Source organism: Sceloporus occidentalis, unplaced genomic scaffold (genome assembly GCF_023333645.1).
Source record: "Sceloporus occidentalis isolate IW3139 unplaced genomic scaffold, rSceOcc1.0.p SCAF_6, whole genome shotgun sequence".
NCBI lineage: Eukaryota > Metazoa > Chordata > Lepidosauria > Squamata > Phrynosomatidae > Sceloporus > Sceloporus occidentalis.
The window spans coordinates 35,049,109-35,065,516 of record NW_028316986.1 but is presented as its reverse complement, the minus strand read 5'-3'; positions in this window follow the sequence as shown (position 1 = coordinate 35,065,516).

The following is a 16,408-nucleotide window of genomic DNA, read 5'->3' as shown; positions in this document are numbered from 1 at the left end:
GACAGTGTGTTTGGAATATTTACCTGTGACAGGCTTCTGATATATTAATTAATTATAACTTGTTCTGTTTCTTTGTTAAATATATACCCGGCCTTTCTTTCAGTCATCTGAAGACTGCATATATGGCTCTTTTCCCACACCCTCTTTTTCCTCACAGCAACATTGTGTGGGCAGGGTGGATTTTATTACTGAATGCCATCTTGAGATCCTTGGATACAGGATGGTATATAAATATTTAAAACTAACTAACTAGATCAGGCCCTTGATTTCCCCATAATCCAATATTTGTAGCTACCTAATTGTTTATTACAAAATACTCATGATCAAATTATAAGGAAGGGGCTGCCCCTTTATTGTCCAGATTGGGCCCGTGGCAACCTCCTGCCATGGCCCTGATCCAGCCTCTGGAGAGTGCAAAAAGGAGACACAAAATGAGGCTTCTTTTTGTGCCCTTCAAGGGGTGCCATAGCCAAAGGGGCATCATCATGGCACGTGGCATGTAGATTGGTGTGTGCCAAAATGGTGCCCTAGAGGTGGAGTTAGGATGTCCAGTGTACGGACACTGCACCCTAACTCTGCCCACAGGCTGACACAAAGTCTCCACCCCAGCTGGGAGCAAACTGTGGCCCAAGTGTGTGTGGAGACATCGTCTCATCTCACCACTGAGTGACCTCCCCTCCTTGTCAGACTAGTATAATGCCCTTCCTCAAAGCCACAAGTGCAGCTTTCTATTTAGGCTAATTTTCTGTCCTCCTTGATTTATTTTATTTTATTTTAGGCTTTATATTCCTTCTTTTCAGTTTCTTCCCAGGGTTCTCTCTTCTCACTCCTGCTTGAAAATAAATGATGGGCAAGACTATACTCTTTAGGGGCTCCTTTTGACAATTGCCCACCTATCATCTTGGCTCCACCATTTTACCAGAGCTTGAAAAACTGGCCTAAATCCTGTTTGCAGATCCAACTACAGAAGAGCCATTTAATTAATGAGAGTTACCTAACTGTTGACTCACCAACAATTGATTCAGTAAAATTATTCTAACTGGGACTAACCAAAAGAAATTTTTGCCATTTTTGGCTACTATAGTGAACAGAATCCCCTAATCAGAATTGTCACTGGAATGTCATGACAGTCATAGTCCAAAGCAGTAACTTTCCCAAGCTCTTCATTTTACAGTCCATGGTGATGATGATGATGATGATGATGATGATGATGTTATTCCTACCGTTTCCGCAGTTTTGGACTCAAAGTGGCATGTTGCTGTTGTGTGTCTTTAAGTCATTTCTGACTTATGGTAAACCTAAGGCAAACCTATCGTAGGGTTTTCTGAACACGTTTCTTCAGAGGGGGTTTGCCACTGCCATCCTCTGAGGCTGAGGGAGTATGACTTGCCTAAGGTCTCCCAGTAGGTTTCCATGGCCGAGTTGGGATTTGAACCCTAGTCTTCTAATGTCCTAGTCCAATGCTGAAACTATGCTGGCTTCTCTACGCATCTTACAACACATAGTTAACATTCACAAAATAACAATTAAACTATCAAAAAATTAAAACCAGCTAAAACATAAACCATTAAAAACATGGATCAGCACAACAAACAGACAATTCCAGCACTTAGAAGGGATGGGCCTTGCATAATCAATCCTCAAAGGCTTATCAAAACAGAAAGGGCTTCACCCTCTATGAAGCAAGAGTTGGGAGGGTGCCAGTCTAACATCTCTGGAAGGGAGTTCTAGAGGCTGAGGGCAGCCACTAGGAAGGCCCTCTCCTGTGTTCCCACCAGATGTACCTTTGATGATGGTGGGACAGAGAAAAGTGTTTCTCTATTAGATATAAAAGCATGGACAGGTTCATCAGGGAGAACATGGTATTTCAAATAACCTGGACCTGAGCTATATTGGGCTTTATAGGCCAAAACCAGCACTTTGAATTGTACTTGGAAACAGAATGGCAGTCAGTGGAGATGTTGCAAGAAGGGAGTTGTGAGCTCCCAGTCTGGTTGCAGCTCTTTTGACCAGTTGATGTTTTTGAACACTCTTCAAATGTATCCCCATGCAGAATATGTTACAGCAATCCAACTGATAGGTAACTAAAGCATGTGTCACCATATCTGATATCACAAGATTTCAGGCTGCTCAATATCCTGTGGGTTGTGTATATTTGTTGTTGTTATTGTTGTTGTTGTTGTTGTTGTGTGTTTTCAAGCCATTTTTCAAACCAATTATGGTGACAATAAGGTGAAGCTATCATTGGGTTTTCTTGGCAAGTTTCTTCAGGAGGTTTGCTATTGCCATCTCCTGAGGCTATGACATGCCCAAGGTCACCCAATGGATTTCATGGCTGAGAATCCTGGTCTCCAGAGTCATAGTTCAGTGCTGAAATCACTACACCACGCTGGCTCTCAGATTGTGTATATATTTTCCCCTAAAGATTCTTATTATTTCTTACACAGTTTAAGTACATATTTTAACTAATTAAAAAAGTAAGCCCATGGATGTGTTCAGTGAAATTATGGCACATTCATTACCAACTATATAACTCACCCTACTGACCATAACAGGCCCTCAAGGCAAGGAGAAACACTTTAAGAAGTTAAGAAAACTATGCATTCAACACTCAAAAAACCAGGCAACTAGCCACCCAAGTTTCCTGGCTGGAAGCAAATGACTCTTCCACATCTAGTAGTTCAGCTAATTACCCAAAAATGATTGCCTAGAGTTGGAACATTTATCATCTCATCAGCATTCAGTACCACTACTCAGGATGAAGGGAGGAGAGTTTGGGAGGGGGAAGAATCTTAAGAAGATGATCAGATAAAAGAGAACAGACAGAAGAAAAAGAAATGTTCTGTACTCAGCACTTTCTCTCTCTAACAACGTCCCTTCCCAACCTATCATGAGAAAAGAGAGTGGAATATAACCAATTTTTTGTGGAAATGGATCAGAAACTCTGCAACCAGAGAGGTCTGTGAATTCATGAAAGAGCAAAATCCTGATAGCCCAGTTGTTGGAGTGAACCCCACAAATCATTCTTGAGATTAAAAATCTAGAGCTTCAAAACAAATATGACATGGTGATGCTAACTATAACTGAACAGTGACAGGATGATACTTTGGGACCCTATGCAACAGCCTAGCACCGGTCAGTTACGGATGCCTTCAATGTGCCATTTTATTTATTTATTTAGAGCATTTATACCCTACTCTTCAGCCAAAAGGCTCCCAGAATAGCTTACAAATGGCCAATTTGACAATTCCCTACCCTCAGGTTTATGTGAGAAAGATTTATAAAGGTGCTTGTTTGTAAAACATTAGAACCTTAATACTTTGGGAGCATATACCATATGTCTATATCATGAGCAAACATAGGAGTGGTATATACGCTCAAAGCCCTTACCACACTGCCTGGTTGTGATCTTGGTGCATGCCCATCTACACAGCATGTGCCATGATGACGCTTGTCATGCGCAGTCCCTAAACGGCACTGTACACAAGGGGCATCATCATGGGGTGCGAGTGCACCACTGGCACCCCTTCCATGACACAAAAAGAACCTGCCCAGAAGCGAGTTCTTTTTGGTCCCTCCGGAGGCTGCGGCATGTGGTTGCTGCAGCCTCCTTCTGGGGCAAAAGTGGGTGGCGTTGAGCCACGTGTCTGTAGAGGCCCATACTTGCAATAATTTCCATGAAGTTTCACAGTCATATTCCCTATTATGGGACTTCCAAAAACTGTCTAGAGATATCACCAAGAGCCTCCAGTGGTATAGTGATTTGAGCCATACTCTAGAGAAGAGGGTTCAAATCCCCGTTGGCCATGGAGACCCACTGGGTGATCTTGAGAAAGTGACACTTCCTAAGCCTCAGAGGAAGACAAAGACAACACTCTCTAGACAAATCTTGACAAGAAAGACCCATGACCCCTGTTTTAGGGTCACCATATGTCAGACACAACTGGAAAGCACACAACAACATATAAGCCAAGTTTTGCCTTCCAATCTTCTACCTTTCTCCCAGCTCTAATATTGCTATGTGGTTCATTACCTACATTCTCCAGACATGTATGCTGAACATCAGTTCATTTCCAAGTCATAGGAATGATTTGGAAGAATGATATGCATATGTAGAAATGTCAAAGTTTGTTTTAACCAGTTCATTACCACAATAGTTATCTATTAACTCATCTGGGACAGCCTATTTTTTAATTTCAACTTGGCAGTGGAAGCCAGGAAGAGTTTGAAGTTACTTGGCTTACTTCTTCAATTGATTTCAATGTGTTTGCTTTATAAAATAATGAAATTTAAACCCCATTCATATGATTGCACTTCCTGAAATGGTGATAGAGGCATAACATTTTAATTTCCCTCATTCACTATCTGAAGTGAGGGTATTTTAACAGATAAGTAATGATAGATGAGAGAGAGAGAGAGAGAGAGAGAGAGAGAGAGAGAGAGAGAGAGAGTCTCCTGTTTTTGAAAATTTTAACTTGTGAGACTTCATTGAATTGAATTTTATGATTTCACAATGCTGTTCATGTCAAAACTGTTCTATATAAACACCATACATATTTTAATAAATAAAACTGTAAATCCTCCAAAGATTAGATAATACAATTAAGACTAAAACTGATTGCACTGAGTGCAATATAAAGCCAAAGTCTTACAATCTGGAACTAGAGATTTGTAATAATGAAGAGTGTGACAATTAAATGAGATCAAAAAAGAATCTTATGGTTAAATCATACAGACATCTTTCCCATACCTATAGTTAATCCATACAAATGTCTTTCCAATCTTTTTCTGTTTCCTGATTTAATTGTGTTGTTGTTGTTTGCCATTACAATCTTCTGAGAGAGTGTGACCTGCCCAAGGTCACCCCTACCTTTTCTAAAACCACAGTTCTCTTGTTCCAAATGATAACATCATATCTACAATATCGCTCTGAGGTGTTATTGTTGTGGCATGTGGTTCTAGTCCAGGAATGGACAAAGTGTGGCCTATGGGCCATGCATACCCCCCCCTCGGGTGTCTAGGCCCATGGGGTCATTTCTACCACATTTTCCTCTTGAGTCAATTTTGCTCGAGGCCTTTTTTTGAAACAGAAAGGCCTTTTTGAAACAGGAAGTGACTTCTGCTTCCATCCTGTTTTTTTTTTTAAAAAAAAGCCTCTCATGGGCCTAAAAACATGGTGAAATTGGTCTCAGACTCCTGAAAGTTAGTGAAATGCAAAGTATGTTCTCTACCACTGAGTTATATACTGTATATTCATTCTCATGGTTGACACCTTGTTACATTGGGAAAGGTTGCATTTGATATTGTCGGTGCATTTGAGAGATGAAGCTTGCTTGCATGAAAACACTCCAAATATTCTCCCATCGAGTTTGGTGCACTCTTTCCAGAAACCACTAGGTGTCAGTGAGTCATCTGATTTTCATTATCCTTTAAGAGAGAGGGAAATGCAAAATATGGGTGCAAAGTTGGCCTGCTGTGATTCTTTTAAAGATTCAAGTGCAATTTGGGAGGGAGGAATTTTTTTCCCTTCTCCACCAGAAGATGTTTAGATTGGATTTACACTTAAGACAGTAACTTTGCAGTGATGGTGAGGGTTTGTGCTTTAAAGAAAACCAAACAAACTAAAATCCAGGCATTCAAGATTCAGAAATGGTGATTATTCTGTTTTAAATGTTGTTTTGAAATGTAATTTAACTCCACTTTCGTCAGATCCTAATACTCACTGATACTCTAATCCCAAGCGAAGCTCTTCGTTGATTTAAGTAACTTCTGACAGTCTCCCTTCTAGGCGTAGAAGAAAAGAACCCAGAAAATGGGTAGATTTCTCCCCCTTTCAGCAGAGAAAAGCAGAAGTCCTTTGAGGTTTTAAGAATATATGAAAAGGATGAATTGATTGGGCTGACATCAGAAAAGAAAATCTAGTTGCAAGTTTTTGGGGAAAAAAGCTCAGACTATGTTTCTCTTTCCCCGGTGTATTTGAGATGTTAGTAGGGTTGCAAGATTCAAAGCCTAAGAATGTTTTTATATATCTTTAAATCTCCCAGTGAGATCAGAGATAGGTCTATTGTGGCTGCTTGTACCTGTTTAATGCCCATTTCATTGGTCAATCCCTTCTACAATGGCTGTGAATTATTAAAGCCCAGTTATAGTATATAGAAAGCAAAGGAAAGGATAGTTGACAGGATCAGGGGAACAAGCAAGCATCTACTGCTGTACAGAGACATAGCCAAGGGGGGGGGGCGGATCCTTGAGGTCTGGACCCCCCTTCCATTAGATAAAATGAATAGTGTGTGCTGCTGCACCACTGCACCCAAGCCCCATTCTAATGGTGGCACTTAGTCTGGACCCCTCCCCCTTCCCAAAATTCTGGCTACGTCCCTGTGCTGTATTGGGAGACTTAGACATATGTGAACATGGCATCTCTAGAGTCCTATTCAGTTGTTATTTAAGTATATTTAGTCCATCAAGGAAGAACGTGTAAAGGCGGGCTTACTATTGAACATAAAGAAAACAAAAATAATGACCATGGAGAATTTACACAAATTCAACCTAGACAATGAGGAAATAGAAATATTAAAAGAATTCTCATACCTGGGATCAAACACTGATAGCAATGGTGATTACAGCCAGGAACATGGAAAAGGATTAAGGAGATTATCACATGGACAAATAACCCGACTGATACCTTAGAGGATGCAGCCAAGTTGGGGGATGCAGGAGGTATAATCGTTTACAATTTGCCCCTGATTCCACTGTGTGGCTGCATCTCAGCTGCATACTGGGTCCCAGGTGTGCTTCAGAGGCCCCTTTTCAAAGATGGAAAGCTCTCGGCTTTGAAAAGTCGCCTCTGAAGTGTGCCTGGATGCAGCCGCCTAGCAGAATCGGCAGCAAATTACAAACAATAATACCTGCCTGCATCCCTCAACTCGGCTGCATCCTGTTAGGAAGCAGTCAGTTTATTTGTCTATGTGATAATTTCCTATGAACTGGGAGGATGGCTATGAAAGAACTTGAAAAGATCCTAAAATGCAAAGATATACAATTGAGTACAAAAGATAGAATCATACAAGCCATTGTATTCTTTATTGCCATGTATGTATGTGAGAGCTGGACATTTAAGAAGCAAGATAGGAAGAAAATCAATTTATTTGAAATGTGGTGCTGGAGAAGAGTGCTGAGGAATCCATGGACAGCCCAAAAGACAAACAAGTGGGCTCTAGAGCAGGCTGTTGTACTTCGGACACATCATGAGAAGGCACGACTCATTGGAAAAAAACAATAATGCCAGGAAAAGTGGAGGAAAGTAGAAAGAGAGGAAGGCCACATGCTAGATGGATGGACTCTCTAAAAGAGGTCATGGGTATGAGTTTGAAGGACATGGGGTCTTGGAGATGTCACATTCACAGGATCACCATGGGTCAAGATTGACTTGAGGGCAATTAACAACAACAACAGCCCATATACTAAAGTGCCCTCCTGTTGGCACTTCCATCTCCCTCTATATATATCTATATATTGAGTGCCTATATTGGGAGAAAGGTGGGATATAAGAAATAATAATAATAAATGTAGATAGTAATAGGGTTGAGGACTGAGTAACAGAGTTTTTGCTTTGTAAGATGACAGAACCAGGAACATGTTACGTAAACATGCCTGAAGAATGAGTGAATAGGGCTAAGATGTTCATGATCATAGGTGACTTCAAGATGCAAATTGTTTCTGTATCTTTTGTCATTTGTCCCAAGAAAAATGTTTATGTGTCTGCTCATGTACACATGCATTGCATTTGCACTACGTTCTTCTCGGTATTTCAAAGCAGATAAGAGAAGAAAGCAAATGTAAGTAAGAGAGCTGCTTCACCATAACCCCTTGAAAAGTGCTGAGCCTCCATTACCTGTAATTCTACCTGATAATTACATGCACACACTCAATACAAAATACCTGACATGACCTTGTTGCCACCTGGTACATGTCAGCACATAATTTCCCATCAGAGTAGTCCTCTTGGCTTCTTCCTGATAAATTAAGAATAAGAGGCACAGATAGCTGCACAAGGGGGAGGGGAGGAGATGTTTTTATGGACAATTCCGCCTCCTTTGCGTACTCTGTGTGTGTGTGTGTGTGTGTGTGTATGTGTATATATATGTGTATATATATATATATATATATATATATATATATATATATATATGCAAAGGAGCTATAACCTTTCTTGCTTAAGCAATAAACAAGAGATAGTAGCTAGTGTTTGGGGAAATATTTACACAACCAGTTAGGAACAATTTCACACATGACATGTTTGCCACCAAGTTTTCACTCAACAGAGAAATGCAACTAATCACAAATCCTTTCAACCTGACCCTGTTTGAGACAATAGCTTTTTTCAGAGACTGTGTCTAGGAGTACAATAAATGTATGTATCATAGAGTATATATGTAGAGCACTACATGTTAGTGGGTGTGTGTGGACAGGTGTATGCAAGTGAGGATGCCATATGGATGTATTGCAGTTTTCACAGAAGTGAAAAATCTAAAGGATAAACACGTCCCAATCTATATATGAGTTCAGGGTGGGCAGATTAGGTCAATCACAAAGAATTAATTTTTCCACCTACATTTTTTCTAGATCGGGGAAAAGTAGGGTTTATTGTCTCTAGATTTTTAACAAATGAGAGAGAAACTGTCCTGTATCTCCTTAAAAACTAAGGCATAAATCTAGTTGTTTATTGCAATTAGAATAAAGCCACTGGATCAATGGCATCCTATTAAGTCAACACTGATTTATATTCCATTGATTCAATGCATCTACTGCAGTTGTAACTAACAATTGGTTTTAGGCCTAAACGATTGATTCTGACATAAACTTTGGTGGCATAAACTTTTTTTTAAATCAAGTATTTCTTCATTAGAATTATTCAGTATATTCTCAATAATATACCTCTGTGTTTCTATCCACAGCCAATACTCTTGCACTTAATTTTTATACGTACATGTGTATACATGTGTATATGTGTGTGATGGTGTGGTATGGACTGTGGGTGGTAATACTGCATACTGAAATGAACATCTGTGTTTTATTTCTCGGTGTGCATTGTGTTGTTAGAGCATTTAAATGTCCATTTCTAATATCCTGGTTTGCAATGCCACACCTGTTGTCAGTGACATATAATGATACATTAGCCAAGGATGGGGGTAGGTTCTCTCCTCCTGTCATTCAGGTCTTTAGTCTTCAGCAGACTGTAATTATCAACCAAATGGGGGGCCTGCTGAGGCTGGGCATAATGGGTGAAGAAGCAGTGATTAAATGGGGCTATCTGTACTACAGTCTCTGGAACAGGGGGAATACTGCAGCTGTGCACATTTATGTTTATCTTCTTATACCAGTGAACACCCTCCTTTATGGAACTGTGCACCCAGACAAACCCACTTGGGTGGTCCCATCAAGAATATGCACATAACTGGAGCCTTCTGTGTATTTTGGAGCAGAACTACAGGGTGACCCCATCCAATAGCAACTACTCAACAAATCATTCTATGGTGGTTGTGCATTCATGGCCTGTTACATTTGTATGGAAAGTTTTTAATGTATATAAGGTCATGATGACAACCATTCATAATAGCAGAAATTTGCACTTAACAGAACTTCCCCCAGCCAGTATTGCTATGTTAATTTAATATCTGTCATGGAAGGGAGAACTCTAGCCTCACTTGAGTCCTAAAGGTGGAGTCAAACATGTTGATAAATTCTAGGGCAGTGTCTTCACACTTTGGAAAATCTTTTGCCTGAGAACTATGCTCTTTGGACAAGTGGCAGCAGCCTGCTAGGTTAAAATGTAGCCTCACCAGTTTCTTGAAGCTGTCTTTTTCATCAAGGTATTGCTCCATGTGAAAGCAATAAACAGCAGAGGCCATGGAGGAGAAGCCAATGTGTTTTCAGTAGCCAGTTTCAGTGGCAAAAGCAAGATAACCATGAGTATAATCCTGTTTAGGGCTGGATTGGAACAAAAGGAGGACATGTCTTGTGGTCCCTCAACCTCTATGCATACATGCCCTGTATTTATTGCTTCTGAAGTGGAAATGTGACTGCATTCACATGAACATGGTTATAAAATGTCACATAATGAGGAAACATGCCTTATCAGGTTTCTGAACTTCTGTAAACACCTTCACCTGAATGCAGTTACAATTTCCTTTCAGATGTTCCCAGTAAACATAAATGGAGGATTTGGGTCAGTAGCTCAAGTAACAATTGCCCGTCACAAATATAATTATTTAATGTCTGATGGCTAATTCTGTTTTCCTTCTGTTTTATTCAGACGTTGAGATATGTTTCACAGTGGAAGCTAGTGAAATTGCTCTGAATACTAGTCCATAATTAAAAGGTGCTACTCAAGGGGCTGAACCCTATTACTAAGGGGCTGTTACCTTGAAGTCCAGTCTTGAAAGACTGAAATTGGAATGGATTCATCACTCTACTGACATGCGAGCCTTCAGGTGCTACTGTTACTTCAAGCTGTGGGGCATTTCTAAAATAAGAGTCTTAGGTCTTAAAATTACCTGGTATCATATTCTTTTGTTTCCTGATCCCAGATGTATTTGGGCTGACAAGCATTACTGAGTTGTAGGACTGGCAGCTTCTAATGCCCCAGAGTTCATAGGAACACCGCCTTAAAAAAAATCACCCCAGTGCTCCAAGCTGCACCAAGCAACTAGCTCTATCTGTCCCTTACATTCTACTCAATGCCAAAGCAGTACACTACATTGGAGTATTGTGGGAAATTAAAATGGCAACACTAGCCACCAATCTAGAACTGTTTAGATTCTGGCCAGTGCCACTAGGTAAGATTATCAGGAGCCATTAATGGAAGAGCCCCCTGCCCTACACATATACACACACACTAGAAGGACCTTGCCACAAGACTCTTGCAAGCCCTGAGCTGGCCCAGCTCTATAATGAAGGATGCCAGCATGAGACCAGGCTATTCTGGAAGCTCCAGCACAAGCGATGTCCATTTTGCCAGCATCTCTCTGGGCTAAAAGGGGGAGGGGGGCTGTTTCAACCTCTGGCTACAAGAATCCCAGTCCAGCAGTCAGTAGCTTTTGAAACAAAGTCAACAGCTTTTGAAGCAAGGAAATAAACAAACAAACAGAGAGGCCCTGTAATTGATGAGTCTTTTCTTACCCTAGGCAGAGCAAGCCAATAAGAGGAGGGGAAGACAGAGGAAGATGAGGAGATCACTTTCTTTACCACTAACCGTATCTTACTTTGTTGTGAACTACTGTGTGTGTCCTGTGCCTTTAAGTCGCTTCCAACTTATGGCAGCCATAAGTCGAATCTATCATGGGTGTTTCTTGTTCAGGGGAGGTTTTCCATTGCATTCCGTTGAGGCTGAGAACATGTGACTTACCCAAAGTCACCCAGTGGATTTCATGGCCAAGCCAAGAATCAAGCCCTGGCCTCCAGAGTCTCACTGCAACTCTCAGACCACTACACCATGTTGGCTTTCCTGGTGGTATACTGGTACGTGCCGCCTTACAATCCTGAACACAACCAGTTTTGTCTGATTTCAGAAGCTAAGCAAGATGTTAGTACTTGGTTGGGTGATTATGTCCTGGAAAACTACGCCCAATCAAATTTGATTATATTGGGCTAGTAAACCAATGGCATGGGTCAGTGTAAGCCAGGTGCCTATGTTCCTTGAAGCAACATTGGAGTATTGTTCCTTCAAGTTCCCAGGTTGAGCACATGGAACTGTCCAGAGTGCTGTTTTGCCTCACTTGCCCCAGCTCTGCTTTGCTCACTACTTTTGTTGAAGCCTTGCTTTGGACCACCAAATCCCACTTAGGCCAAAACCCACATATTTCTTTGGCTATTACTTGAGGAACATAAAGAAGGGATCATGTAAAGGTTACAGAGGAAAAGCTCCCTTCAGGGTGAGTACCATGGGTTCTCTGTATCAGGAACAATCCAGCCATACAGAATGCATAGACATGGAAAAATTAGCAGCTCGCAGCTTTAAAAGAGTCAAAACAAGAGTAAGGAATTATGCAGAAGTGCAGGGAACAGCTTCTTTTCAGAGTGGGTAGTGCCACAGATGACTGAATGATCTAGTGAAGACATGACCAAAGCAGAATTAGTAGCCCCCATCCCAGAAATTTATGCTTAGAGGAAGCAAGTAATCTTGTAGAAATGCAACAGACAACCTCTTTTATAGAGACTTTCAACTCACCGCATCAAGAATGATTGGATAATCCAACTACATCTTTTGCAGAAATGTAGCAGGATTATCTGCACATCCCATATTCCAGGAAGCCAGCAAGTCCTTTGTGCCATACCAACTGTGTCTTGTAATGATTCTTGTCCCTCAGAGCTACTGAGTGGCGTATGTAGCCAGTCTGATAGAAAGTTCTTATGCTACATTGGCACAGAGACTTCTAGGACTCTATTGGCCTTTGTAGCTCTCTTTCAACAACTAACAAACTCTTACAATCCTCCCCAGTATCATCCTTCAGTTCCATCCCAGTATTTTTATATTTTATATCGGGAGGGTATGGGCTGTGATTTCCTGGCATTGTTGCTAGCGTAGCTATAATAGCTACATCCCAATGATACCTTTAGGGACTGGGCCCAAGTATTGCCTATATGTCAGAACCAGCACAGATGGCACAGCACAAGAACGCAAACATTGCTTACTTGAAGACAATGATCTTTGTGTGCCAACAGCCTGAGTCTTGCCAAGCTTTTCTCAGGGATCATTGCAAAGACAGAGTTAATGTACAGAGACTGGCAAGGACAATGAGAAAGTCTGGTAGATGTTTATGGGAATCTACTTCCCTGCACAAAGGCAAGCAAATGAGAAGGCAAAGAGGTGGTTCCTTTAGAGGCGCTTAGTCAAGGCTGAAAACAATATTTTATCATGCATCCTCTTCCCCCAAACCTGCTGTCCAAGTATTCCTTACCTCTGCCACTAAACAAAAGAATAAGCCAAATCTTCCTTAAGCTCTCTCTTATTTTGTGTGATATTTCTAGACTGCTTCATAATGGTTTATCTCTTGCTGGAACCAGCAGAACTGGACAACTTTCTGAGATTTGGGGACCGATGAGAATGTCAACAGGTAGTCCAGTTCCCAATTCTACCTGTAGACAAAATACATGGAGCCAAAGGCCCTACCATTAATTATCCTGTGTCCAAGCAGAGCTTGTGGAAGTCTAAATCCCTTTAATTAAAGTTGATCCATGAACTGTTTTGATAACATTGTAAGTTACTATGAGATTTATGTAATATCTATGAAGAATGCTATTTCAGTATATTGCTGTCCTGGCTCAGTATAATCTACAGCGTTTCTTCTCACAGAAATATGTTCAAAAGCTGACTCACAAGTAGAAATCTTTGCAACCCCACCTAAACCCCTAATTTGCTTGTAGCTAAAATCCAAATAAAGATGTAAATCTTTGCTTATTTTATTCTCAGATGCAAAAATGAATAATTTTAAAAAAAGTTTTCTCCCTGTTGAATAAGATGACAAGTCTTTGCACATTTTTGGCATATTTGTTTTGTACTTTGGGATTTCTTTTTTTGAGAAAATTCCTTTATGTGCAAAATGGACCAGATAGATTGCTGACCAGAACATTCTGCAAAAGTGATATATGAAAGGATTTCACTGGCTGCCAATATGCTTCTAGTCTAAGTGTAAGGTGCTGGGTAATGAAATTTAATGCCCTAAATGGCTTGTAACCTTAATATTTGAAGGGAACCCTCGCCATGCACAGTTGAATTTTGACTTTTATGGGTTTAACTTTCATGGATTTGATTATTTGTGATTTTGCCATCAATAATGCCACCTTGAGTCCCTGTACTGGGAGGAAGGCAGGAAATAAACAAACAAACAAACAAATAAATAAATAAATAAATTTGGGATTTTTGGAGTTTTGCAGCCTACTCTGGAAAATCACAGATGCTGTGCGTAGACTAGAAAATATAAAGAAAACTGTGGGTGGGGCGTTCCCTCCCTGCAACATGCTGCCAGTCCACGTGCAGTGAGTTAGGTTTCAGTTTCCCCAAACAACACGTTGACCACAGGAAGATGCTTCAAGCTTTATTAAACAAATATAACAGGAAGATAAATACGCCAGACCCGGGTTACTTCACCACGCGGCCTCCCTCACAGGTTCCCCTTCTGGGCCCCTTCTTCAGCGGTGCTCCCCACCGACCGTCCTCCAGGTCCTTTCCTGCAAGGCTCCCAGTCCACCTTCTCTCGTAACTCAGGTCCTGGTCTTTGCTCCCAATGTTCCCCTTTCGGGTCCCACCACTCGCCCTCCAGGGGTTCCTTATCCTGGCATCTCCACTCCCCTTCTTGTGGGTACCAGAAATCTCCTTCCCTCTGGGGGTCAGGTAAAGTCACAGTGGTTGGGCATGTGTGGAAGCCCTACTTTCGGCCCCAGGCCAGCACTAAGTGCTGGTCTGTTTAGGGCCATAGAGAGAGGAATAGAGACTGAATTAAAGTGGGGCGGGGGGGATAGAGATATTCACAGTTTTTGCTATTTTGCATAGGTCCTATGACCCTAGTCCCTATGAATGTGGAAGACTGACTGTATATTCCTGCCTAAGGTTTATGTTTTGCTGCAGGAGTCCTCCTCTGAGTCCCATCACTCAGGGCAATATGCTGTGGAAGAATGCAGGAGAGGGCCTTCTCTGCTGTGGCACCTCAGTTATGGAACAAACTTTCCAAAGAGGCCTGATTGGTGCCAATGTTGCTGTAATTCCAGTACCACTAAAGCTTTTGAACCTATTGGTTTTACATAAAACCTTACATGTACATGGTTTAAAATGGTTTTAAGGTATTTTCATTGGTTTTAATCTTTTAAAAATTTGCTGAATGGTTTACTATGTTTTTAGCCTTTTTAAAATCATTTTTACTATTTACACTGTTTAAATTTGTCAGATTGTTTTTATTGTACACCACATTGCGATATCTATATAGAAGAAGAGGTAGAAATACATAAATAAATAAAGCAATACCACTTTTTTCATGCAGAAAGCAATATTTCACACAAAGCACACTCGTCATTCCACATTTGTGACCTTGACTTTTGCAGATTTGATTAACTCATGGATTTTATTAATATGTTCTCTCTAGAAATATCTAGGTCCTCCAGTGGAACTCTATGGCCAACTTTAATCAAAGGTCATACTGAAAGACCTAGAGATCCTAGATAGAACACTCCACTAGGCATTTGTGGCTCCTCCAGCACAATTCTATGGTCAGTGTCTGGCAGATGTTGACCACAGAGTTGCACTGGAGGACCTAGAGATTCCTAGAGAGGTGTTCTCTCAGGTAAAAACATAGTGTTTTTGTTATTTGTGTTTTTTTCACATTCATGGGAGTCCTGTGCCCCTAACCCTAGTGAATGTGGAGGAATGAGTGCACTTTGTTTTCTCCGTAAATAAATGGCTGGTATCCTGTATTGCAATTATGGATTTATAACCTAGACGTGTGGATGTGTACCTGCTCCAAATTCAGTAACACTTTTCAAATTCTTAACAAATTCAGTATTCACAATTATGGCACTATTGCCACAATCAGAAATGTCCCTGGAAACCTACCTTGATGCCAGAATCAGGACACTCAGAATCAGAATGCCTGTTGGGATGCCTCTTCACAAGCCTTGCTCACTGGCAGAAGGGGGCTGGAAATATTATCCCACTGTACTCTTCATGCTAGCTGAATGGGCATCCATTACTTGATGGGGCAGTTGGCTGTTAAAATAGATTTGGGGAACTGGATCTGGAGATGTTACTTAGTAGCTAAGTAGGTGATAATAGAATGTCAGCAAATGTTTTTGTGCACAAAATATATTATCCCCCCACAAATTATTTTTGGTAAAAAAAAAAAAGTCTTCTAAAGTGATTTTTTTTACCAATGTGTCTCAATAGATTGAGAGACGTGCTGTCTCGTGCAAGTATTCTTTTCATCCCTAAATTTGAAATGGTTTGATCAAACAGCCCTCTGCCTGGAATTGCCTTTTTGGAAAACAACAAGGGGGAATTTAGGTAAGCTGGAGAGAGCATGCAAAGAAAGATAGACATGATAGGTGTCCTTAATTTTTCTGCATGGAACTTCTGGGATCATTAACAGCCACAGAGCTGTGCCAAAAGGCATCTTCAGTGCCATAAAGCATCATTAACGTCAAATGGGTCAGAAGTAAACATCTCAAAGAAGTATCTTTGACTAAACGGCCAGCATTGCTTCCTCCAGCACTTTGCTTTTGGCTTTGAGGTTTCTCATCGAAATGCGAATACTGTCCAGCTTTCCTGTTGCTTAGGAGAGATGTATAGATCACAGCCCCAGGTGGGAATGCCTCAGGCCATGTTTCATAGTTAATGCCTGCATTATGTTGCGATATTTGT